Source organism: Dermacentor andersoni, chromosome 10 (genome assembly GCF_023375885.2).
Source record: "Dermacentor andersoni chromosome 10, qqDerAnde1_hic_scaffold, whole genome shotgun sequence".
Lineage (NCBI taxonomy): Eukaryota > Metazoa > Arthropoda > Arachnida > Ixodida > Ixodidae > Dermacentor > Dermacentor andersoni.
The window spans coordinates 57388017-57413091 of NC_092823.1; positions in this window are offsets into that span (position 1 = coordinate 57388017).

Below are 25075 nucleotides of genomic sequence, written 5' to 3' on the forward strand. Positions count from 1 at the left end.
GAAGCCTATCTTCGCATTTTGCTATAGGTAAAAGAAAATAAAGCAGTAAGAATAACATTCTAGGGTTGTTTCGTGGCAAGTCTGTCAGCTGCTCATGAGTGTTCGTACCAAGCGACGCTCAGTGCACTTTGTTAATACGCAACACGATAAGTATTAAGAAAAGCGCTTTCACACTAGATTGTTTCGTAAAAGCAAATACCAACCAAACCTGGTTCTGGACATGATATTAGCTTTAGCGTCTGGCCAATCAAAGGCAAAGATCACTTACGCATTGACAGCTTTGTGAATTCGACAGGAGATTACAAACATCGGAGTTTAAACGCAGACATCATTTGAGCTAAACATGAGGATACGCGCCAGGCTTGGGCAAAATGTTAGAAGGAGGTAAAATGTAACTTACAGAGTTTTCCGGTGGGCTGGTTTCGCGATGGTCGCAGTCTTGCCCAGTATTAGAAGGCTCCACTATAGATGTCTTTGAAGTGCGCCTCTTTCAATGCGACGAACTACTGAAGGTCTGAAGATGCCGCTGTTCAAAAGGCCACGCCGACACTCAAAGCGAAACTTTCGGTACATAGATATTTCAAAGTAACTTTTGCCTACCGCGGGAGCAGCATCACTTTCGTACCGTGCGTTTCTATTACCCTGTGCCTAAAGAGTCTCCCTGAGTGCTTTCCCTTTCCACGGAAGAAGCGCTAATGACGCCTTACAGAACACGAACCAGCGCACTTGTGGAGCGCCGACTAATTAGCGCTCTCCTAAATTTAATCACGGGTCAGCTGGTATGATGTAATGAAATGCGCGGCAGCTTACGTACAAACAAGTCGAAATGAAAACTTCTTTCCAGAGGAAGCCTGCACCTCACTTTGCTCAACAAATAGTTCAAAGGGACTTGCTCTTGGGCAACTTTATTGTTTATTGGGCACATACCACTTCATTCCTATCTGAGCCGATACTGGTACTGGAAGGAAGGAAGGAAATCAACTTTATTCAGGTCCTGCAGGCCACGAGAGCTTTGGGCTCTCATGGAGTGGGCGTCTCCCACGACGGAACCGGGAGGTTGAGTTTCCTGGCGGCGTCGTGGACCTGCTGGACGGCCCAGAGTTTGGGAGCGAGTTCTTCGCTCCGGATTGCTTCTTCAAACTTGCGCTTGTCCTGTTCGTAGTTTACGTGAGCTTGCGAGCACGGCCAGAGTAAATGATAAACGTTAAGGGATGTATTGCAATTGGTGCAATAAGACTTGTAGAGCTCAGCCATGTAATGGTGTAATCTGTTTTGAGTGGGGTATGTGTCTGTAGCATTCTGAGTGTAACCGCTTGAGCTCGAGTGAGCGTGCGGTGTGGCGTGCTATATTGTCTGCGTTGTAGGTAGTAGTGTATAGTGATTTCATTGTATGTAGTGGGCGCGTCCTTATTCTCCGAGTGGTCGGGTGAAGCCGCGCGGTCTGTAAGCGCGCGCGCAGCCTCGTGTGCCGCCTCGTTAAGGTTGGGGACGTCGCCGAGCGTTGGTCTTAAGTGTGCCGGGAACCAGTATATGAAGTGGTTCTTAATCTCTTTCTTTGAAACAATTTTGAGAGCCTGTGCGCAGACCGTGCCCTTTTGGAAAGCTCTGATAGCGGCTATGGAGTCGCTGTAGATATGGGAAAGATTGTCGTCGGTGAGCGCAACAGCGATCGCAACCTGTTCGGCCTGTTCAGGCTTCCTTGCAATTACCGTGGCTGCATATCTTGTGGATCCGCGGCCGTCCACAACCGCCACTGCGAAAGCTTTGTTTCCCGTGTATGCCGCCGCGTCCACAAAAGCTGAGCGTTCACGGTTCGCCAAGGCTTGGTTAAGAAGGAATTGTCCTCTCGCTTGTCGTCTGCCCCTGTTGTATTCGGGGTGTACGTTTCTGGGTATAGGGCGGACCGTGATCCTGGCGCGTATGTCCCGTGGGAGGTCCGCAAAGTCTTTTTCTATGTGTCCATGTGCAAAGCCTACCTTCGCAAGGATCGTGCGCCCCGGAGGCGTCGTCGAAAGCCTAGCAAGCTGGGCGCGCTGCTGGGCTTCGGCAATTTCTTCTAGGGTGTTGTGCATGCCCAGGTGCCCCAGCTTCACGTTGCTGGTGCTGGTTGGAATGCCGAGGGCTTGCTTGGTGACCTTTCTGATTTGGGCATTCAGTCTGTCTCTTTCGGATCGTGTCCAATTGAGCATTGCCGCAACGTATGCGAAGTGACAGGTGACGAACGCGTGTATGAGTTTGATGAGATTATGTTCCTTGAGGCCCCTGTGTCTATTGGCAATTCTTCTGATGAGCCCAATAGCGTTGTTGGTTTTGGTGATGAGCTTCTGAACCGTAGAGGCATTGACGTCTTTAGTCTCTGCGATCATACCCAGGGCTCTGATTTTGTCGACGCACGGTATGGCGTGTCCCGAAGTGGTTCGTACGATAATTTCTTGATTATAGTCGAAGTCTGACGAGTATGGCCTGCGGCCTTTCTGCGTGGGTCTGCGTACGAGCAGCTCCGACTTGGTAGGCGAGCATCTGAGTCCTGTGGGAATTAGAAATTCTTCTATTGCATTCACTGCTTCTTGCAAGATGTCCTGCACCATGCCCGGGGTTCCTTTGGACACCCACATGGTGATGTCATCTGCGTATATGGTATGCTCGAGCCCATGGATCTGCCCTAGTTTCTCAGCAAGTCCCGCCATGGCAAGGTTGAAAAGCATAGGGGAGATGACCGAGCCTTGGGGGGTGCCCCTGCTCCCCAGCGAGAGTGTCTCCGTGGAGAGGTCGGCAAATCGGAGCGTAGCCGTCCTGTTATCCAAGAATGACTTGACGTACAAATGGAACCTAGCTCCGAGGTTGAGTTCGGAAATGGTGTCCACAATGTATTGGTGAGAGAGGTTATCGAACGCTTTCTCTAGATCCAACCCAAGAATGGCCTTGGCGTTTCTAATGGGGTCATCAATGATTTGGTGCTTGATTAAAATCATGGTGTCTTGAGTTGATAGACCGGGTCTAAATCCGATGAGGGTGTGTGGTAACAGTCCCTTGGTTTCGAGGAATCTGGAGATTCTGTTTTGAATGGTACTGAATTCAAACACATGCGGCAGAACATGAGCGCGTGAAATGTAGAAGACGCGGCAATGAAATTTCACACGCGCACGCTTCAACTTCTTTATTAAAACGAATGCCTCAGCGAATTAACAGGCATGGTGCTCTGGGCAAACAAGGAAGCATGAACGGACCTCACTTGTTGACAGCGGACACTCGCCATCACAAAGCTGTCGTGACGGAGAGCACCGTCACCGGGTAGCCTATGAGCTTCGTGCGGCCTCTCGCTTCAACGCGTCTCCGAAAGTGAAGATCAAGGAGAAGAGAGCGCCCATGAAGCGACTAGCCTTCTCGGCCCGCCCATCATCTTTGCACCCGCAGCAGATTACCTCCAATATTGGGCACGCGGCCCGTGTACGCGATCCGCCGTGAGGACACCCATGCGCAGCCATGTATGAGCAAGAGGAGGACGCGCCCTCTTCTCGCCATTGTCCTTGTGCGGGCTTCATCACGTTACCTCCAACACTGGGCGCGCGAGAAGGCAGCGCGTACGAAGCCTTTGTCATACTGCACTTTACTTTACGTGCTTTCCTTAAATCGCACCGCATGCGGCGCACGGGACTCGAAAAGAAGTCGTCGGACTTCTACTTTATGCGGAGCATTGCGGCGGTAACGACGAAGAAAAGTTATGTGCAGTCTGTCGTTATTTGCTGTGGCAAGAGAAACAAATTGTGTTTCGCTACATCGCTACATGGACGGCGCCATTATTATAGCACCGCAAGGCGCTTTTCAATGCCTGCGTAACGTATGCGTAATGGCCATCTTAACTGTATCACGCTTCTATTTTCTAGCGGCGCCAATGTTCCACTATACGCGTTAAATGTAAATCATCATTAAAGAAACTGCATATGGTTCGCGATACACAACAATAATAACCATTTTCATTAAAGTGGGTATGTATCCCATGAAAGCTGCAGGATCCAGACAAAAAGAATGCCTGCATTTTGGCGTTTCTTTCTTTTTTTTTTGCTCCGAAAACGTGTAGACCGGATTGAGGCAGCCGCGTTCGCGAAGTTGGTGCTGCAAGAAAGGATAGCCAGCTTAAATGGTGAATTACCGCTGACGTTGCAAACGCCGACGCATCATAGGCTAGAAAAGGAAATACTAATAGATGAGTGTTATCACTGCGTTCTGGAAAAAAACGGGCTCACAGGAAGTTCTTCAGAAGGAGATTTGGCCCACCAGATGCAAAGGTTGCAGCAGCTGGTTGACCAAGCCTTGTTTGATAATCTGCGCTTCTTGTGAATGAACGAATGATTTTTAATGGCGCAAGGGCCAAGAATGGCCAAAGAGCGCCATGTCCGTGGTAATGAGTTCGCTGTATACTTAATGAGTTCTATGTGGCTGTAAATGGGTCTTAAAATATAGTCGCTCTAAAGTACATAAAATCTGTATAATAAGATTATGGCGATGGCGTATGACGTGCGCTATGAGCATTAAGATGCATTTAAAAAGAATGACACTATGTGTAAAAATATATCTGGTTATAAGATTGGCTAGAGCACTACTGCCTCATTAGAGCCCTTGAAGCACAACGGTCTGGAGGCATGTGCTATGCAACATAATCATCGCAGCGGCATCCTCTGGAACGAAAATGTTCTACGAGTTTATTGGGCTTATGACATGTAGAACAACATCATTTAAGAAATTGAGGACTGTCTTGATGTTAAAAAGCGGTTCTCTGTCAAGAAACATAGCCGGGTGAAGAGGAATGTTGTAACGGCATGTAAGAGGAAAATGTCTTTCCCTCCGCTTGGGCTTTCCGGCACTACAGGAGAATGTGGAGGACGGCAAGCCTCTCCTCGCATCTACCACAGGTTGGAGGGTCATTTCCGGTGAGTAGAAAATTATGGGTGCCAAATGTGTGTCCTATTCTGAGACGACAGAATAGGACATCTGTTCGGCGTGATTTTGTTACAGAGGGCCAGAATCCTAACTGTGGCTTTATCACGTGGAGCTTATTATTTGTTTCTGCGTCCCACATGCGTTGCCAGTGGTTCCGTAGTTTCCTCCGTAAGAAGGGTTTCAGATCTGTGACAGGGACTGCAACGTGGGATTAACAGAATGCGATGCAACTGACGTGGCATCTGGTCCGCCAGAACATTACCTTCGATGCTCCAATGACCTGGCACCCAGCATATGATGACATGCTGGTTACTTATATACGCTTTACACAGAACGGAATAGAGTTTATTAATTACCAGATTTTTCTGATTCCAGAACGACATCAAGGCCTTTACAACACTAAGGGAGTCCGTATATATAACTGATTTGTGGAGTTTTGATTTCTTTATATGCTTTACAGCCGACAACAGTGCGTAGGCCTCAGCCGTAAAGATACTAGTTTCCGGATGCAGTACATCGTTTTGCGAGAAGGATGGACCGATGGCTGCATAGGACACCTCGTCGTGTGACTTCGATGCGTCTGTGTAGAACTCCGTGCAGGAGTGTTCGTACTGGAGTTCCCGGAAATGCATTTGGATTTCAATCTCTGGAGCGTGCTTTGTAACTTGAGTGAAAGATGTATCGCATTGTATCAGCTGCCACACTTAAGGAGGTAGCAGCTTGGCTGGATGCATTAGGCGAAGCTTGAGGAGTGGAACATGCATTTCTTCACTAAGCTCCCTCACACGCAACGAGAAAGGCAGTCCTACGGAGGGACAATTGCGAAAGAGTGTAGCATTTGTCATATCGTTAACGGTATTAAAACACGGATGTTGAGGATTAGAGTAGACTTTCAGAAAATATGTTTGGCTGATGTATGTTCTCTGCAGATGAAGTGACCACTCATTCGATTCTGCATATAAACTTTCAATGGGACTTCTCGTGAAAGCGCCCGTGGCTAAGCGGATATCTAGATGGTGAACAGGGTCTAGCATCTTTAGCGCGCTCGGGGAGGCAGAATGATAGATCACGGCACCGTAATCTAATCGTGACTGAATGAGGCTCTTACAGAGATTCATTAAGCACTTCCTGTTACTACCCCACGTTGTCTGGGATAGAAGTTTCATTAGCTTCATTGTTTTCAGACATTTTTCTTTATGTTGTTTAATATGTGGGATGAACGTGAGTCTAATGTCAAGTACAAAACCTAGGAGTCACTGCTCTTTGTTTACAGGTATCTGTTGTCCACACAGTTCTAAGCAAGGATCCGGAACCAGGCCTCTCTTTCTTGTAAGCAGAACACAGGAACTCTTGTGAGGATTTATTTTAAATCCATTTTTCTCTGCCCACTTTGACACCTTGTTGAAACCATGCTGTACCCGTCTCTCGCACACTGCGAGGTTACAGGACTTGAAACCTATTTGAACGTCGTCCACATAGACGGAATACAAAATGGCCGGTGGTAAGGAAGCACGAAGTGTTGTCATCTTAACAATAAAGAGTGTGCAATTTAGCACGCCTCCCTGGAGTACACCAGTTTTTTGTGTAAAAGTACGTGACAGCACATTGCCGACTTTTACCCGGAAGGTACGGTTGGACCAGTAGCTTTTTATTAGGTTTAGCATATTACCATGCATGCCCATTTCTGACAAATGTCTCACGATCCCGTAGCGCCAGGTTGTATCGTACGCCTTCTCCATATCGAGGAATATCGATAAGAAAAACTATTTGTGTACAAATGCATCACGGATATTTCCTTCAATACGTACAAGACTGTCGGTTGTGGACGCCCTTCTCGGAAGCCGCACTAATAGGGATCAATCATTTTGCTCAGTTCAAGGAAATGGATGAATCGCCGATGTATCATTTTTTTTTTCAAATACCTTACAAATGCAACTTGTGAGGGCTGTCGGGCGGTAACTTGCCACTGAGGAAGGGTCTTTGCCTTGTTTCAAAACACGGACCACAATGGCTTCTTTCCATGCGGTTGGAAGGTACCCTTCATCCCAGATAGAGTTGAAAAGTGTCAGTAGTGTAACGTGCGTATCATTGTGTAAGTTTTTGAGCATTTCATACATGACTCTATCAGATCCCGGTGCAGAGCTCTTGCATGCGCTCAAGGCAGCTCTCAACTCTGCAATACTAAAAGGATGGTTGAACGGTTCATTCTGTGGACACTTTCTTATGAGTGGCTTGCATTCTTCTAATTGTTTATATTTGAGAAAGGGTTTTGAATAATTGGTGGGACTTGACACGCTCTGAAAGTGCTCCGCATGTGAGTCTGCCTGGTCAAGCAGGGTATCGCCTTCTGTGTTTACCGGAGGGAGTGAGTATGTTTGTCGTCCTTTTATCCTATTCACCCTGTTCCAGACTTTCGCCTCGTCTGTATAAGAGTTGATAACCGATAAAAACTTCTGTCAACTCTCTCTTCTGGCCTGTCGGTGCGTTCTCCTGGCTTGAGACTTTACTTTCTTGAAGTTAATAGGATTATGTGCAGTGGGAGAGGAGCGTAACGATCCCCACGCTTTGTTCTATTTCCTACGGGCGATCCTACATTCGTTATTCCACCACGGTACACGTCGTTTGCATGCCAACCCACTTACTTCGGATATGCATTTTGATGCGGCACCTATTATTAATGTTGTAAAATACTCCACAGCAGCATCAATTTCTAAAGAAGACATATCAGCCCATGAGATGCTAGTGAGAGTTGGAAATTTCTCCCAGCCGGCTGTATCTCTCTTCCACCTAGAAGCTTGTGGAGGATATTCATTTTCTTTAGATGTTCTTAGTAGTATGGGGAAGTGGTCGCTGCCGTAAGGGCTTCTTGGCCCTTCTTGTGACATTTCCACAAGGACGAATACAACAGCTGCAATGATATGGCGAAGGGATCAGAGACAGAAAGAAGTAGGTCTGAAATGTAAAATTTTATCGAGCATTCGCACGGGGAAACTTTCTTACTTCTGGGGGAACGTGCATTCAGACATTTATCGGCACAGTCAATCCATTGACATATAATTTACGCATGCGCCTATTTTTCATAGCGCGTAGAAACTATTCCGGGGAGTAATGTTATTGCGACAGCAATTAAATGGACACTCGAGGACAAATTTCCGCCATCCTGGTAGGCGTTGGTGCGATGCCTTCTTTGCGATAACGTCCCTGCCTTGCTCCGTTTGCTGTGGGTGTGAGTGAAAACGCGCGACGATGAGCTGAGAAGCGTGTTAGGTAGATGTCGCGCGCGCAAGCGAGGAAGGCGGGGAGAAAATGTGCCGACTTCCGTCGCGAGCAAGGCAGCAGTGTGGGGGCGTCCTACGAGGGCGAATCAGAAAGTTATTGTCGCTATATTTTTTTTTTTGCAGCCAAAATAAATTATATACAGGTAATTACAAATATACATACTATTTCATGTACCTTACACTGCAGGGGTTCAGACATTTGCCCCATCGCAGCGCAAATTTTATCTGACCCTGTCTTCAATCAGCGGTGCACGCGGCCTCCCATAACGCTCATTCTCATGAAAGTCTTCACGGCCCTTTTGCGAACACACAATACCACCACCTCACACTTCTAAGAGGGGGACACCTTTCCCCGTACGTAGGCTGCATTTCCCTGTGGATTTTGATGGACGTTCTTCTCTTGCTACATAGAAAAGGAATCCCACTTCTTTGCTCGTACGCCGTGCACGTGTGAAACACCACCGCCATGTTCCACAACTGACAGCAGCAGAGTTCCGCGGAGCTACCTGCAGATAAGACCGGACCGTTCTAAGAAAGGTTCGCCGCTGGGAAAGGGTATGTTGAATTGGAATTTACAGCCGTTATTTGGCGAAACAGAAAAAAAAATGGCAAATGCATTACGATTTGCCCTTGCTCTTCTACGACGGCTGTGTAAGGCGTGATGGAGCGGAGTAGCGTGGATCCTATCTTCAAGCAATCTATTGTGGATAAAAGGACTAGGCGCGCCCAGCGCTGACGGTTCAATGTGCACTGTGTTCTCGCCGCGTAGTTCGCATTGGAAGCGATAGGCAGCACGAAGGGCAATTGCCTCGCTGGTGCTGCCACTCTTCCTCACTCCAGCGTTCTGACAGTGAGTGTCCACGATCACTGAGTGAGGTGTGTCCATGTGTGCCTGTGGGCGCGTGTAAGCAAACTTGTTATTTTACGACAATAACGGTAAGCAAATGTTTGCAAATTTGTACGACCAATAAATCTACAATGCCTACTTCGTATAACTGTCTACAAATTTGCTATCGCAATCGATGTTTCGCTTCTCGGGTGAAACTGTGACACCTGTATAATGACCGCATTGCTGCGGACTTTGAAGAATACCGGTGGCGCTAAGAGCAAATATTTCCCCGTAAGGTTTGCGACTGTAGCTACATGGACAGTGCCACGCGTAATATACTTTTTACAGACATCGTGAAATAATTTGAAATAATTGATTAAGTGCGTAATTAAGCAGCCACCGTATGACCACAAGATCTTTTACGAAAGCGAATGGGAGCATCTGGAAGTAGGTGATTCACACCAAATAGCAATCACGCGCATTAGAGTCTTTGCAACGTGATTGTCGTTTCTTTCCCCGAAGATATAGATGGGTTATAGATAACGTAAGTGCGACAGTCGTTAAAGTAGTTTCCGCTATAACACTGCAAATCATTCCATCAATTCGCTGCTACTCTAACTGCGTGGCTGCGATGGCTTACCAAGGTATGTCAATCATTCGAATTCTTATCAATGAATAAACTGATTCTGATAATACGCAGCGTCCAGCACGCATAAATTTAATATCTGCGTTCAGAATAGAAACATTCTGTGCAGCTGTATCATCGCTTTACGGACACACTGCCAGCAGCTTTGGAATAGCATGTTTATAATGCCAATGTCAGCCAAGGTACGTCGGTATCAGGTCTCATTAAACAGAAGTAATTAGGTCTCATTATTCAAAAACGAGGAAGCCATGCGCTGCTAGCGACGATAATCACTTGTAATACACCAAAACAGAAATTGCTCACCGCGTCCTGCTTCTTCTTTTGTCCCTGAATCCAGCTGCCACGAGGGCTTCTTATTAGTACGGTCAATTAATCTAAAACGCCTCCGTATACTTATGCCCCCTTTCGCTTTCCAACCAAATATCGAGACGAAGAGATGGCGTGTTATTTGTTTCGCACACATGTCCATTCTAAAATACAGAAGTAAAGGTACCGTAATGCTCGGGTAATTACCAACGAGCGCACCTTTTTTGCAAGATCAGAAACAAGACAGTTATTTTTTTTTCGCGAGCTGAGTAAGGAAATGCGTGAATAAACGAAATGGTATAGCGCTTATTACGTTGACATATTGCGCAGTGTAGAGATTTCCTTTTTATTTTGGGACGGTAATAGAAGTTAGTGTGCAGTCAAAAGGAAATCCAAGGAACTTGAGGCCCATGTATACTTTTCAGTGGCAGCGACGCGGAAACTTTCGCTGAGATGCGACGGTCAAATTTACAGCTCTTATAATCAAAACGGCTTTTCATCTAAATCAAGTCAAGAAGTATTATTGGCTGACTTATGATTGCATTCATTGCCCGAATGATCAGCTAGCGTTTTATAAAGAGATTGGGCGGAGCCAGTCAGTGGTTCGTAGTTTTCTTAAAAACGTAATTTTCCTGCTATAATCAGCATGCTCATCCTCCCCTAGAATTTAAGGACACTTCGAAACGTACATTCCTTGAAGCCGGCTGACGCGGCATCAGCAATATCTTATACACGTGCGAAGTATTCAACGCCATTCGACACAATGCCGCAGTGGTAAACGTCGTTGAACATGCATTGAAAACGTTTTGATGCTGCTATCGTCGCTATAGCGTGCCTAAAGATCTGTGCTTGTCACTCAACGACCGGACAAAGGCCTCGCTTTCTCGGCGCACATTCTTCCAATACGCCACTCTATTACGCAGATCCCGCGAGGGGAACCGTGTATCACTGCAGTGGATGACGGCACATACGGCAGGTGCATTTGTACAATATGAGATATGCTAGCCGATACAACTCTGTACTACCTTTGAGGAGTGATTTCCGCCAAAAGTTGTTACTGTTGGTGCTCCAGTAGCTTTTATTGACGTGAACCAAACAGAACGTGCGCCTAATCAATAGCCGCCAATATCAAAAATGTAGATGAGTAACAAAAAAACTCTACAATAGAGAACATTAGGTGTAAATAAATTGAATTAAGGCATTTTACAGACGTTAATACGGGTAGGCCTCTGCTTATTGCCGACATGAATGTACAGCGCAAGACCTTGCTTAGTTATGATCAAGTCCAATGACGCTGCTGAGACAATTAAGTGTATGCGGAATCATGAATTCCGAAGAATACGATAGCGAGCCTCGACAGGCTGGGCTAATTTCGCATTAGTGCATGAGAATGAAAGATTGACCGCAACAATTGCCATATAGCAAAAAAAAGACATGGTTTTTCATTTGTTATGTCTCTTTAGTTTCCGTGAAAACAGATGGTTCTTGTGGACCTGGCGCCGTAGTGTTCATATCGAAGGTTGAGGGAGACTTCAGATTGATCGGATCTCTACAGCGGTATTTATTAGCTTAGCGTAGCTGCTTTGCAGTTTTATAAATATTTTTTAAGTCAAGACAAATGCGGCAAATCTGCTCGACGTTGAGAATTGTCTCAAGTGACAAACCTTCAATGGATTTCTGAAATTAGGCTACTTCACGTGGCCTAATTAAAAATTACATTCTTCCATATGAAAATATACTTTTGGAAAGCTACTTTTGGAAAGCTAAATTAGGATCCCGCATAATTTAGTTTAAGATACTAAAGAAATGCAGTGAACTTGATTACGCTTATCAGTGTACATTTTGTGGTGACGAAATATGTGCTGCCAGAATGCATTCCGCACAACGCATCTTGCTGCTAAAAAACGTTCCATATTTTGCTTTTCACTTGCCATTCTTCAACCCTACAGATATACATTACTTCATCTTCTGAAGAAGCAGTGGCGCTAGTCATCAATGGTTTTTTGTGTAGCGTCGCTAAAGATTGAAAATTCGTAAATTATTAAAAGTTGGTCAATATAGCGTCCAGCAAAATATAAGCTAAACCTTTAAATACTTATAGCAGCCTATACTAAACGTCTACTATCTTTATGACTGCTTTATAGTCCTAGTGCGACTAAAACAGTGAGTGTTGTGATTTCCGCTTTCTTCAACTGCACTCACGTTTTCCATATTGTGTTTGCGTTGCAAGCAAAAGATTGTGCTTGCTGCCAAAAGGCGAGGGCTGGTGGAGGTCGTTTGGTGGCGCTTCCGTTCAGCAGTCGACATAAATGAGCAGATATTGACAATATTGATGTTTACCACGCAGGAGGTAGACGCTGGCACAAGGACGTAGGCAGGTGAAACGCCACTTACGAAGAGTTACGAGTGACGAAATGGGCACAACTGGCAGCGATCATCTTCTACGCGATCACCCGAACGGCGTTTGCACGAAAATTGCTTGGTATACAAAATAACAGGCTTGCGATGTAATCAAAGCAAAGTCACGTGAGTTCTGCGCGTGCTTCCTTTAGCTCAGCGCCACTGCTTCCTTTCCTGATGAGACCTGATGTTCAGGCTTCAGCAAATGTTTCAGTGGCTATTCTGAATTTTATAGCACAGCAGTCATTATTGCCATAAATCAAAGGTTTAGGCGAGAGAGGAGTTCTATTGTAGTAGCTGCCATAATCGGCACGGAGCAAATACAGTTTGCTGGAAATACTGTCTATCGATCCATAAATTTGGTATACACGTTTTATACGCGAAGAACGCATTAACTATGCCCGTGTCCGCTGACGCGTGCTTACATGAATTTCTTGCATATAACAATCACAATCGTTAGTCCTGTAGATCTTTACGCGTATCTTGTACTCAGCTGTTTGAAGGAAATGGTGGGTTCTAGCATCCCCAAATAGCACAGTGGGTTATGAAGGACGCCATGATGGAAGACTGAAATAATTTCGAGTGACTGTGGTTATTTATTGTGCACGTAAACTACAGCACACGAGATCCGTTATTTTGATTAAAGACATTTTTTGCGAAACATGTTCATCTGCTGAAAGGCATCGACCTGCGATTCCCTGCGACAGAAATCCCCTTGACCCAGACACCGCGGGAAGAAAAGTAGGTCACTGGCAAGAGAGGAAGAAGCGATGTGAGAAAGTGGACGGAAAGTTGCAAGGGGTGCGAATGGAAAGTGAAAGGGTGTTGCTATTTCAGTGAACGCTTTATAAAGAAAACAACAAAACAGCTCATAGCAGCCATACGTCGCTGGCGAAGACGCGGTTGTTCTTTGCTTTGGAGAAGCACATTAGAAAGCTACCCCAAAGAGATAATGTGTGAGTCGGGCGGGTGTGCTGTTTTTTTTTTTTTTGCTTTAGCTGCGGTAGCTCGGGTCGCTAGAGTACGGGTGGAGAAGCCCATGAAAGAAGCGAACCGAGCTGATAGCAAAATATAGCAAATGAAGCTGACGAAAGGAAAATATGAGCTAATGAAAATAAGGAATGGTTATTGAGGAAATGACATGGGGTTGCTTTCTCGCTAGAAGCAAAGTTACAACAATGTTGAGGCTCCGAAGATCGCTCGAAAACTTTCTTACATCTGGTTTTGTGAATAACCAATTTTGCATCTAGGATTTTGCAGGACATAGGTATAGAGTATTTGTGCAAAGATACGTCTAATGGCTTGACTTTTAAGCAGCAAGCACATCTTATATATCATAACGTAAATCTAGATAATTCAGGAAGCTGCACTGGGCTTGAAGCCTAAAGAAGAGAATGGAGATGTGTCGCACGAATTCATGTTTGTACTTATTTGCATGAACCGCTAACAGCTTAATGTTATCGCTTGGTACAGGCCGTGACTGCATGATCTGGAACTTACCCGAACGGTATCACTGATTCTATCTCTTCGCTATGTTCTCGCCCAACCTTCTGTAATCAGATTGTACGCGCGACGTGAATAGTGTTCAGCCTTCTGGAAGGTATGCGAGCACCAGAAATTACGCTAGAACCTTCGACAAGTCGCCTAGGAAAGCAACGCGCTTTACCCGCAGATAAGACTTCAATGATGGCCGACTATGCTCGTCGCTTGCTTTGTGCTCTGAGGGTCACATGCTTTTTCTGGGTAGAAGTACAACCAATGAAGAGTTAGTTTCCAGGCTAACAGTTTTGTTTAAAAAAATATGGGGTTTTACGAGCCAAAATCGCTTTCTGATTATGAGGCACACCATAGTGGAGGACTCCGGAAATTTCGACCACCCGGGGTTCTTTAACGTGCAACTAAATCTAAGTACACGGATGTTTTCGCATATCGCCCCCATTGAAATGTGGCCGCCGTGGCCGGGATTCGATCCCGTGACGTAACAGTTTTGTTAATGTGTTCTTTACCGTGATTAAAATGTGACGAAGCAATAAATGATTCGTTATTGAGCTCAAACAAATATTACTAGCGGATCGACTAAACGTGTAGCAACCAAGTTTCTTTTATAAGCCTGAGAGCATTGAAGGGTAATGATACAAAATGAAATTATTAAAACAGAAATTATTTAGCATGAGCTAATCTTCTAGAAGTGAGATAAATATCGGTGATGCAGCTGAATATGCTGAAACGTTACCCGATTATGTAACAGTAGGTTACTGTGAGGCAGTGAGGCACCAAGGACTAACCAAAGGCGCCATCAAAAGTCGAAACTTCAGGGCCGTGGATGTACAAACGAAAATCATCTCAATTCATCTCAGCCACTTATCTCGTAGTCCAACTATATTAAAGAATTATTGAGCACCTCATAGGTTTGCGTATTCGCTAATGAGTGCATTAACTGTTACTCGCACTCATATATCAGCCATCAGTGTGAGTATGTGTGAGTGCGGGTGAGTATGAACACGAGTTGCTGCGTGGCAGTGTGAGTGTCCGTGGCATAAGTTTCGGCTTGTGTGAGTGAGTATGAGTGCGAGTGAACGCCAGGGCACGAACGCGAGTGGGTGTGAGTATGGGTATGAGTAAGAAAGGACGAGAGTGTGTTGGCGTAGTTAAGAACGCCGGTGTATGCCAGTGAGGGGGCGCTGATGTGGGAATCTGACTGTATATGGTCGAGCGTGGATTGACGTGAGAATGGACGCGAGTAAGGGACATTTAGCGTGAGTGAGTGCGAGTAAGAACGTGAGTGAGTGCAGAAGAGTTTCAGCGGACATGAATGTGAGCACCTGTGAGTGAGCATTCCCTAAATAAATATGAGTTAGGGAATATCGAATATTCCGCCGCCGTAAAGTGTACCTACGTGCGAAATGAAATGTTGGGGATTCTAGACTGAAAGAGATTCTGAAAAAATAATTTGAAACATTAGCGTATTTTGACATAATAGTTTTGCGGAAGCCCGCAAGGTGGAGAAGTAAATTATGAAGGGAAAATCAGACATCCACCCGTTCGTAGCAATAGCTACAAAGAAAACCCATGTGATTTCCTGGAAAGAAAGCCTCGCAGGTGAAGAAAAATTTGTCCTGCTCCGGAACTCGAATCCGGGACCACCACCTTTCTGGGGCAGCCGCTCTACCATCTGAGCTAACCAGGCGGCTAGCAGATGGTAGGGCGAAGTCGGATTTGTCAACAAATCCAAGCAAATTCAAGAGTTTAAACAGCACCGCTGTTAAAAAGACGTTTTCGCAATTAAGTGGGCCAGTTGGCGGAATTATTGACTCAGGGTGCAACAGATTAATAACGTTTCTATACTAAATTCGTGTCGTTAGGCATGAAGAAATACTTGAAAGGTCTTGCGCAAAGTAATATGCCACAAAACGACAGTTGAAGAGCCACGGAGATAAGAAGTTGTAGATATAAAAAAAAGATGCAGATACAAGCCATGCGCGCAATTACCGTTTCCAAAGAGTTTTTCAAAGACTTGGATAACTTCATCAGTCAGATAGTGCTCAAGTATTTCAGACAACAGCGAAGCCACGCTGCTTCTAAATCAGACAAAATATAGAGGATGGAAATGAACAGCTTTTGGACGTTTTTATTTCTTGTAAGGATAGTCATCATCGTAAAATACTAAAAACAAATCGCTGTTAAGGAACAAAAAAATGTCAGCGGAAAGCTTTTCAATCTGGCGCTTATTGTTGTTTTATACGACTATTACCATCTCTTCCCTTGTTTAAATCAATCTTAATTTCTTCGTATGGCTGAGCCAGTACTTACTCAGATCACGTTTTGAAAACGTGGAGTGAGGAATACAGACGTGGGCCTTCTTAATATGGGGTAAATTCTGAAGCTACCGCGCACAGATAAGGTTACAGACGAGTGATGCAGGTGTGCTTCATTTCCTATGTTTCCTGAGAGCAGAGTTTTCGACAATCATCGGTTCGATGTTAATTTGATAAAACTGACAACGTGGCAAGCACTGATTATTTGCAGCGTAAACAATCCGCCGAACGGGTTCCTTTGCCAAGAAGCATTCGACTGCGCAAAAAAAAAAAAAAAAAAAAAGAAACAAGGAGGGTGTGAAATATTGTCCTCCACTCTTCGAAATAGATATCCTATCATGACAAGTATAAATGAAATGAGAATGCTTATACAGACGATAATAACGCAACGCTTGACAGGCTCTAACGAGGCAGCAGCAGTACGGGGCAGTTGCTCTGTCGTATTTAGTCTTTTAGAATCGCAAAACCTCACCTAAAATGTTGTTGCGCAATAAATGACGGAATTAGATATTGCAAGCTTTTCTTTCATGTGGGAAATTGAAGACATCAAGTCGTCATGAGTGTTTTGCGCAGCGTTTCACTATAACACGTCACGAAGTGTCTATTGTCCACCGTTCAAGTGGTAGACACGCTTCCTGACCTCCTTGGGAAGCGGGCGGATGTATAGGAGTAAGATTTTCGCAGAAGTATGCGGATTTAAAAAAAACAAGCCTGCAAGAACACATACCTGAAGTACCAATCCTGAGACATTGTAAATGTTGTACTTTTCGTCTCATGTACGATGCAATATACTCATTAAAATTCGAGGCTTGCACGGGACCACGCCGCATTTAATCCATAAAGGACAGTGTCGCTAATAAGCATTGTAATTCGCGATGCTTCTATAGCCGCCCGATTTAATGGTTGAGGCTTATTAAAAGCTCGGCACACATGAAGCATTGGTATTAGGCGAAATTCAAGGCACAGCTTTTCCGTGATACACGAAGCGTTGAATGCGCGGTTACTTGAAATTAACGAAAAGAAGGGGGAATGAAGTGGCTCATCCTAGTTTTTTTTTTTTTTTTCACAAGCAACAGCGTGACGGTGAAGGACTATGAAGGCAACGAAATTTAAAGCTCCTGTTTGAAGAGCGCGATTCATTTCTTTAATTTTGATTGAGAAGCTGGAGAGTGGGATTTCCCTTCCTTTTGGTCCCGTCGAATGGAACGGCTGCAAGAAACAGGGTGAAGGACGGCCGGCGGTATATTGCTGATGGTCCTTGCTTGAGGAGCGAAACACATTAGGATAATTGGTTGTCAGCGGCGGATGCCGATCGCATTGACGGCGCCGAGATGAGGCAGGCACGCGGCTCGTGACACTGGCCGATTACACCCGCCACGCGGAGTGGCGGTTACAGCCAGCAATTCGTGACGCGTTTACGACCCTGGGGCACTATAACGCAAAACTATTCCAACATGTTCTTATTCCAATCTGCTGACGTCTAATTTGCGTAACCGCCGACGCAAGGATCGGGCGGTGACACGCAGGGCTGTTTAAACAGACCAATGAACTGCTTTCCTCGTTTATAGGAGGTCTCTTAAATTATGGGGTTTTACGTGCCAAAACCACTTTCTGATGATGAGGCACCCCGTAGTGGAGCACTCCGTAAATTTCGACCACCTGGGGTTCTTTAACGTGCACCTAAATCTAAGTACACGGGTGTTTTCGCATTTTGCCCCCATCGAAATGCGGCCGCCGTGGCCGGGATCCGATCCCGCGACCTCGTGCTCAGCAGCCCAACACCATAGCCACTTAGCAACCACGGTGGGTTAGGAGGTCTCTTTTGTTTGCTTTTAAAACGAATAACATTGCCCACACTGAGTGGCTTGTCTTATCTAATTCGCTGATAAGAGGCGTGGAGCACGGCTCAAGTGGAGAGGGATTCGATGTGGCTGAGCCAGTGCACTGAAGATCGGTAACCGGATGACGAGGGCGGTGCGGCGTCTGCGATTGGTCCGCTTTCTCTTACTTAGCTTGGGGTGGAGCGCTCGTCGAAAATCGCGGCGGCATGGAACGGAAGGTTAACAATGGTTCTCAAAAATCATCAGAAAAAAAAAAAGTTGACAAGCGAGGTCGTAAACGTTTCGAAAATGCTCGAAAACGTTACACAGTCACGCAAAAAAAGTAGTATTGCTCACAAATAAACCTATGCTCTCGGGCATCGGGCAGGTGCGAGTAAGTACCTGAGCGATCGGCAGCAGCCATCTTTTATTCCTTTCGGAACGGGACAGCCTACAGATATTTAGAGAAAAATTCAGTTTTGTTCGGCATATTAATGCATCTTTAACGCGTACACCCGTGAGCAAATGTATACGGGCCACGGGAGCGCGTGCCAAACTCCATCGACGCGCCGTCTACCGACGCGGTGCCTGGTGTCGAGAGGGCCACTAGAGCAGCGGTGCGCATGCGCGTCCCATCATATCTGCTGGCCTGACATGTAGCCTTGCCTGACATGGTTATGGTGCTCGTAGACTAAACGTCCACTGGGCGTCGTTTTCTCTGCTCCGTCGCATCTGGGCCATTGTGTTACGCAGCGGCGGCGGCTGTGCTGGCACGCGCGTCCGCCGCACTTCGTTTTCATTCTTTCTTTTGGGTGGATTATCGCGCGCAGCACTACCTTCTCTGACACCTTCAGATGACTCGCGCAGTATGGCTTCCTGCGGCGTTGCATTATCTCAAACTGTTCCCACGTTTGCTGCCGCAGGTAGAAGCATGGTTTTGCAGCCGGTGTCCGCCGTCGTGTTAAGGAGTAGAACTGAGTTGCTGACGCTACTATGCTCCGCAAGCAGCAGGATGCTAAAAAGAGCACACCCGCCCCCTATCTGCAGGCAGTAGAATCAGGGGACGAGCTGCCGGCGTCTATCTCTGTGTTGAAGTGCTTCCAGAGATCTGTGAATCGCTTCGACGGCCTGGTGTGCATTCATTCCTGTCATCCCTGGAAGCCAAGGCTTGCTGCTGTGGTCCAGACTGTGCAGTCACTCCTCTGACACTTTGGACAGGACACGGCACAAGATTCCGATGCCACTCGTTGTCATTGCACAATCTGAAAGCCCTGGATATAAGTGTCCGTCGATGGCTGCAGTGGTACTTTGACAATCAGGCAGAGTTATCGCGGCCGAAAACGAGAGGGGGCTTTCATATAAAAGGAGAACCTGCGAATAAGATTCCTTGTTGAAGTAGCCACGGGTCTGCAAAGAATTGAAAGTAATAAGCAGAAAGGTATCGACAGAGGACGGCCATGCAGGTACCTTGCCAATCGGTGTTCTGATGGTTGCAGGCGTGTTCCTTCCTCCTAAGAGGCACATTTAAGGGCAGCTAAGCGTATGTGCCGCGTGACTTGTAACACATCGAGATTTATAAGTTTACAACGTGACTGATTTGTAAGGGTATTCATGCAATGAAAAAATTGAAGTAATGTGTGCGAGCGTTCTAGACCTGTCTCTAAAAATCGGTTTCTGATACAGACAACATGGAATGTGTCTTACATGTCGTGAAAAGAATGTTAAAGTTTGCTGAAAACCACTATCATCAGTATGCTTGGAAACTGTCTGGCTGGAAAAGAAAAGCACACGGACACAGTTTTATTACGGCAGAATATATATAAACACATTTGAGATGCAGTCGAGCCCTCGGCACCACGACCCGCATGCTGTCACGGTATAGTCAGTGTAGATGATTATGTCAAACACCTGGTCGAATTCCGGGTCCGACACATGCAACGCCAGGGGCGGCTTTCCTCATGGCTGGACACCCAGTAGCTCTGTTTCTACTGCGCACCTGCAATGACCTCGCCTGCTGCGTAGCGCTGATACGCCGCCCCCACTTAGTGTTAGAACATCGTTTGACGTGCTCCTCCTCCACGCCTAAACCTTGTTATCGCTTTCAATTTTTCACCCTCTTTGCGAAGCGGGCCGCTTCTGTACACTTTAGTTAAGTAAATACTACACATCCAGTTCAGTGCTATCCACTGATCGATGTACCCAAGGGTAAATCGTTGCCCAGCGTTCTATATATTTGGACCAACACGAAGATATTGCACATTGTAATTAATTCTGTTCTACAATATCTTGCAAGTGATTGCATAAAATATGCATCCGGTATGTAAAGGGAAATGCTTCTGATATTATGTGAAAGTGGTTTAATTATGCTGTTGCTGTCAGTTTTTGGGAAAGCTGACGCTGATTTTTATCTATACCATTGTGTCCTCGCTGATGACTAAAATCACCGGTGAAATCACACGAAAATCCTGAGTGCTGCACAAACATGCCATCCCTCTACACGATCGTAGATCATTATCCACTGGTCTAGTGTAGAAACAGCGGTATTTAACATAACAAACGTCAGGAGGCTGTTTCTTTTTGTACAGTGCTCAGTCATTGATACGCGATACTCGGAGCGTGTGGTTTCTGATAAATTGTTGTGCCACTGGTGTGCACTGGGGACACCAAGGCAATGTATCTTTGTACCAAACAAAAGCCAGGGCCTTCAGGATGGACTGTGACTGCATTCTGCCCCCTCAGCAATCAGCTAACGTACACCCGCGGCGCACAAAGCACCGGCTACTACGCGGTCTCAAGTGTCGTGCTTCAATCTCTGATCACTGGGAATGTACGTGGGTATGCTACTTTCAGCATCTAACCGTACTTAAACAAATCTTGGTTTTTCATGTTGGCAATACGTTGGCCGGTGTCAAAGCACGAATGGAAAAGTGTATAATAACTCTGAGATATCTTCGACTGTAAAAATGATGTAGAATCTCCAATTTCATCGCTTCGATTTCAAGGCTTCGTGCAAGCGATGTGCGACCTACACAACGTTGTGAAGGTACATTTGTTTCCACCTATATGTGAAAAATTACCACACGTATGTGCATAGATGACCTCGAAGGCGCCGTCGCAGTTGGAAGACAGCGGTACTAAAATACCTTACGGCTGGACGCAGCAACAAATCTACCGAAATATTGCCCAATTTCTCCGTGTTTGTGTGTTGAAGCATCGCGGGGAACGCTGGCTCTAATGCCTACGTGCACGTGAAGCCCTTATATAGTAGAAAGTAGCGACATTGTCCTATCTTTGCTGCACCGTCCTCACCCACGCTCCGGCCTTCTCCTCGCGGCCCTCTTCGCATTCGTCGCACTCCAGTTTCCTTCGCGCTGATCGACTGCGGCGCCTAAGAAGGACCCGTCACATCAGCACCGCCTCAATGAGACGTCTTAAGTTTGTTCTGGTCGTTTTCCTTACTCCGCTCCCGTCACCATTCCCAAGCCACGTCTTGGTCGCTCTGTCACGGCGCACGTGCATTTTCCAAGACAATCAAGCTTCGTTTGCTAGGACAATTCCTTGCTTCGGTGCGTTTCGATGCAGGAGCAGACCTCTAAAAAATATGTGCCCTACGTTAATCCCTCATGGAAGACGTGATGTGTTGCGTCGTAAACAGTGGCTGCTCATCATCGGAAGGAGGGACTTCGCCGCGTCGAAGCAGATGGTATTGCTTGCTAGGAAAGCATTGTTTGTTAATACCTCTCGCACGAGGATTTCTATGCGTTTTTTTTTTTTTTTGACCAGACATATTGTTGAATTCACCATTGTGCCTCGCATATAGCCGTAACCTTGAGCTCAGTGCCGCGTTGCTGTTACCACTGTTCCTTCATACTCTTCATAATTTCAGTTTCCGTTTTTCAGTCTGAAATATTTTTCTGATGAACATAAACGTAGCCTTTCTTACAAGAACCCTTACACCGAGCCAATTCTTTCGAAACCGTACCGCAACACTACCGAGGTTTAAGCACTCTTGAAGGCGCTGGTGGCTACAACTTTTCCGTGAAAGACGCCTTTCGGTCATTATGCACAATTTTTTCACAGTATATCCTTACTCGATGATCGTAGCCTCTTCGCCGCTTTCAGTATTCATGCTGACAGAAATTAAATAGAAAAACATGTCAATCTTGCTAACGTTCGTCAAAGGTAAAAACAGCGGACTTCCTGCAGCCACGCATTTGTCTGGGAGACTAAAAGTTACGGGGCCTTCTCCCTCGCTGTGCTAAGGGACGTTAAGGGCATTCCTCGGCGAACATTTTCCATTTTGACAGTATCTTCATAGCCCCCTACGTCTTGGCGCTGTCATGGTCGTTTCGTTAACTTGGTATATACCAAAGTTGGCACTGTATGACAAGAGTACATGAAGAACACAAATGATCCCTAATGACATGAATATCATGACGTGTGTGTCGGGTAGGTCATAAAACAATCGCCTACATCTCGGTGCTCTCATGATCGTGTCGTTAACTTGTTATGTACGACAATTGGCATGCTGCGATAACAGCGTATGACGAACAAAATGATAGGCCATCACATGAATGTCATGAGATCTGTATCATGACAAACGTGTTATATATATCACGAAACAGCCTCATACGTCTTGGTGCTCTCATGATCGTTTCGTTAACTTGTTATGTACCAAAATTGGCATGCTGCGATAACAGCGTATGACGAACATAAACGATACGCAATCACATGAATGTCATGGGATCTGTATCATGACAAGCGTGTTATATATGTCACGAAACAGCCGCATACGTCTTGGTGCTCTCATGATCGTGTCGTTAACTTGTTATGTACCAAAATTGGCATAATATGACAAGAGTGCACCACGAACATAAATGATCCGTCATGACATGAACACAATGAAATGTGTTATGTAGGTCAGGAAACAATCGCCTACTTCTTGGTTCTCTTGTGGTCGTTTGGTTAAGTTGGCAGGTACTAAAATTGGCATAGTATGACAAGAGTGCATAAGGAGCATAAATTGGAGGTCATGACATGAACATCACGACATATGTGTCAAGTAGGTCATGAAACAGACACCCACGTCTTGGTGTTTACCAAAATTGGCATGATATGACAAGAGTGTAGAAGAACATAAATGATAGGTCATGACATGCGTGCCATGTAGGCCATGAAAAGGCCCCCTACGTCTCGGTGCTCTCATGGTCGTATCGTTAACTTGTTATGTGCCAAAACTGGCATTAGTGTGACAAGACTATATGACCAACATGCAAGATAGGTCATGACATGAATGGCATGACATGCGTGTTATGTAGATTATGAAACAAGCACCTAGGTCTTGATGATCTAATGGTCGTTTTGGTAACTTTGTAGGCTCCGCGCACACTGCTTCACAAAACAACCTTTCTCACACAACATGGGGCCTACCATTTTTTCTAGACCCAAGTTCTCCCAATAAAAAGTTCATGGCTCACTCTTTTGATCCTGCGTGCTTCTTTACCATCGCTTTACCATTTTAAGCTGGCAATTTTTGTAGTTGTACCGCAGAGCAAACGTAGTATTCGTCCGATGTTTCATGAGTAAACTTTTTCATGTGGTTTTATTCATATTTGTTCTCATATGTTTCTCACTTGGCCTCGCCGCGCTGCAACTCTGTAATGCGGCGAAGCATAAAAATGCTAGTGATTTGCTTGAGTGGTGGGTTGCAAACCATCTGTGTTGCAGCTGCTGCTGGCGCATTTAACACTTACAAGTACGTCAAAGCCTAAACTACGATCCGCGCATTTGCTGAAACATCAACTAACCCACCGGCGAAAAACGCAACTTTGCGCCTAACAACTGATCGCTCGTCGCCTTCAGTTTATCTTAGAAACAGACGGAAAACTTGTATCGCTTGCATTGTCACTTATACGCAGTTCTCTCTAGACTCTTCTGCACCAAAATGTGCCATAAACAGTGTCACTAAGCAAACAATCATTAAAAACCTGGTTAGTTAAGGTACCGCTATTATAATACGGTTTCGTAGGAAACGTCGTGCTTCAGCGCACATTTAAAGGTGTACTCGGTCATTGTCCGTAGAAACTTTTTTCCTAGCTTTCCTACGTAAAATAGGAAATACTGTAGGCAGATTCCTCCACGATGGTGAGTGAATGTAGGAGAAGTAGCTCGTTTCGATAACAATCAATTCATGCGCCGCTGAGCGCTCTCTTTTCAGACAGAAGAGATGTTTGCAAGTGACTTTAGGCATTAAAATCCTTATAAGTAAACGATGAGAGCTGAAGACGCCTTGAATGTGCAAATATTGGTCTTTGCAAACGCCAAAATAAGCAAAAATAATACAAGGCGTGTCATAACAATTGGAGCTAACAGATTAATACCACAAATACAGCCTCAGATCAAAGCCGTCCTTTTTCCTTAGGGGCAGAATCTTCGACTCCTGGGCGGAAGTACTTGGATTCGAAATAAGCCTACGCCACCATTTTTTTTCTTATTTTTAATTTTTTGTTAATGCTGCTCAGTTGGTGCTTGTCGGTCGTGTCACAAGCATTTTCGTCGCTTTCATCTGGCAAGATGACTGCAAGCAGGCGAACTTCACAACCGCCGAACAGCCACCTACATGTATTCTACACTCATGCGATGAGTTTAAGTACGTTTATTACTCTTCGCTCTTTTGCTTAGACATTCGCTTACTGAATCTTCGCTCGTGCTTAGCACATTAGGTGGTGGCAACCTATGCGTGTACGATGAACAGTGCTGAAGAATAACTGTTTATTTTGTGAGTTCAACAAGTAGCAGTGCGCTTTTACGCTATATGCTGTTTGCACTCTTTGTGCGACTTAAATTATAGGCTACTAGAATTGGTGGCCTCGTCATCGCCTGAGCTTACTCATGTTTATGAAGCTAAATGCACCAGGTCATAGCCATATCTCTAAGATCCTTATTGGCTACGGAAGTTGCCACAACCAAGGTCATTCATTGATGCAACGTAACATTCTTGGGAGACCACCAAATTTCATTGCTAAAGTAGCGCTCTGCCTTTT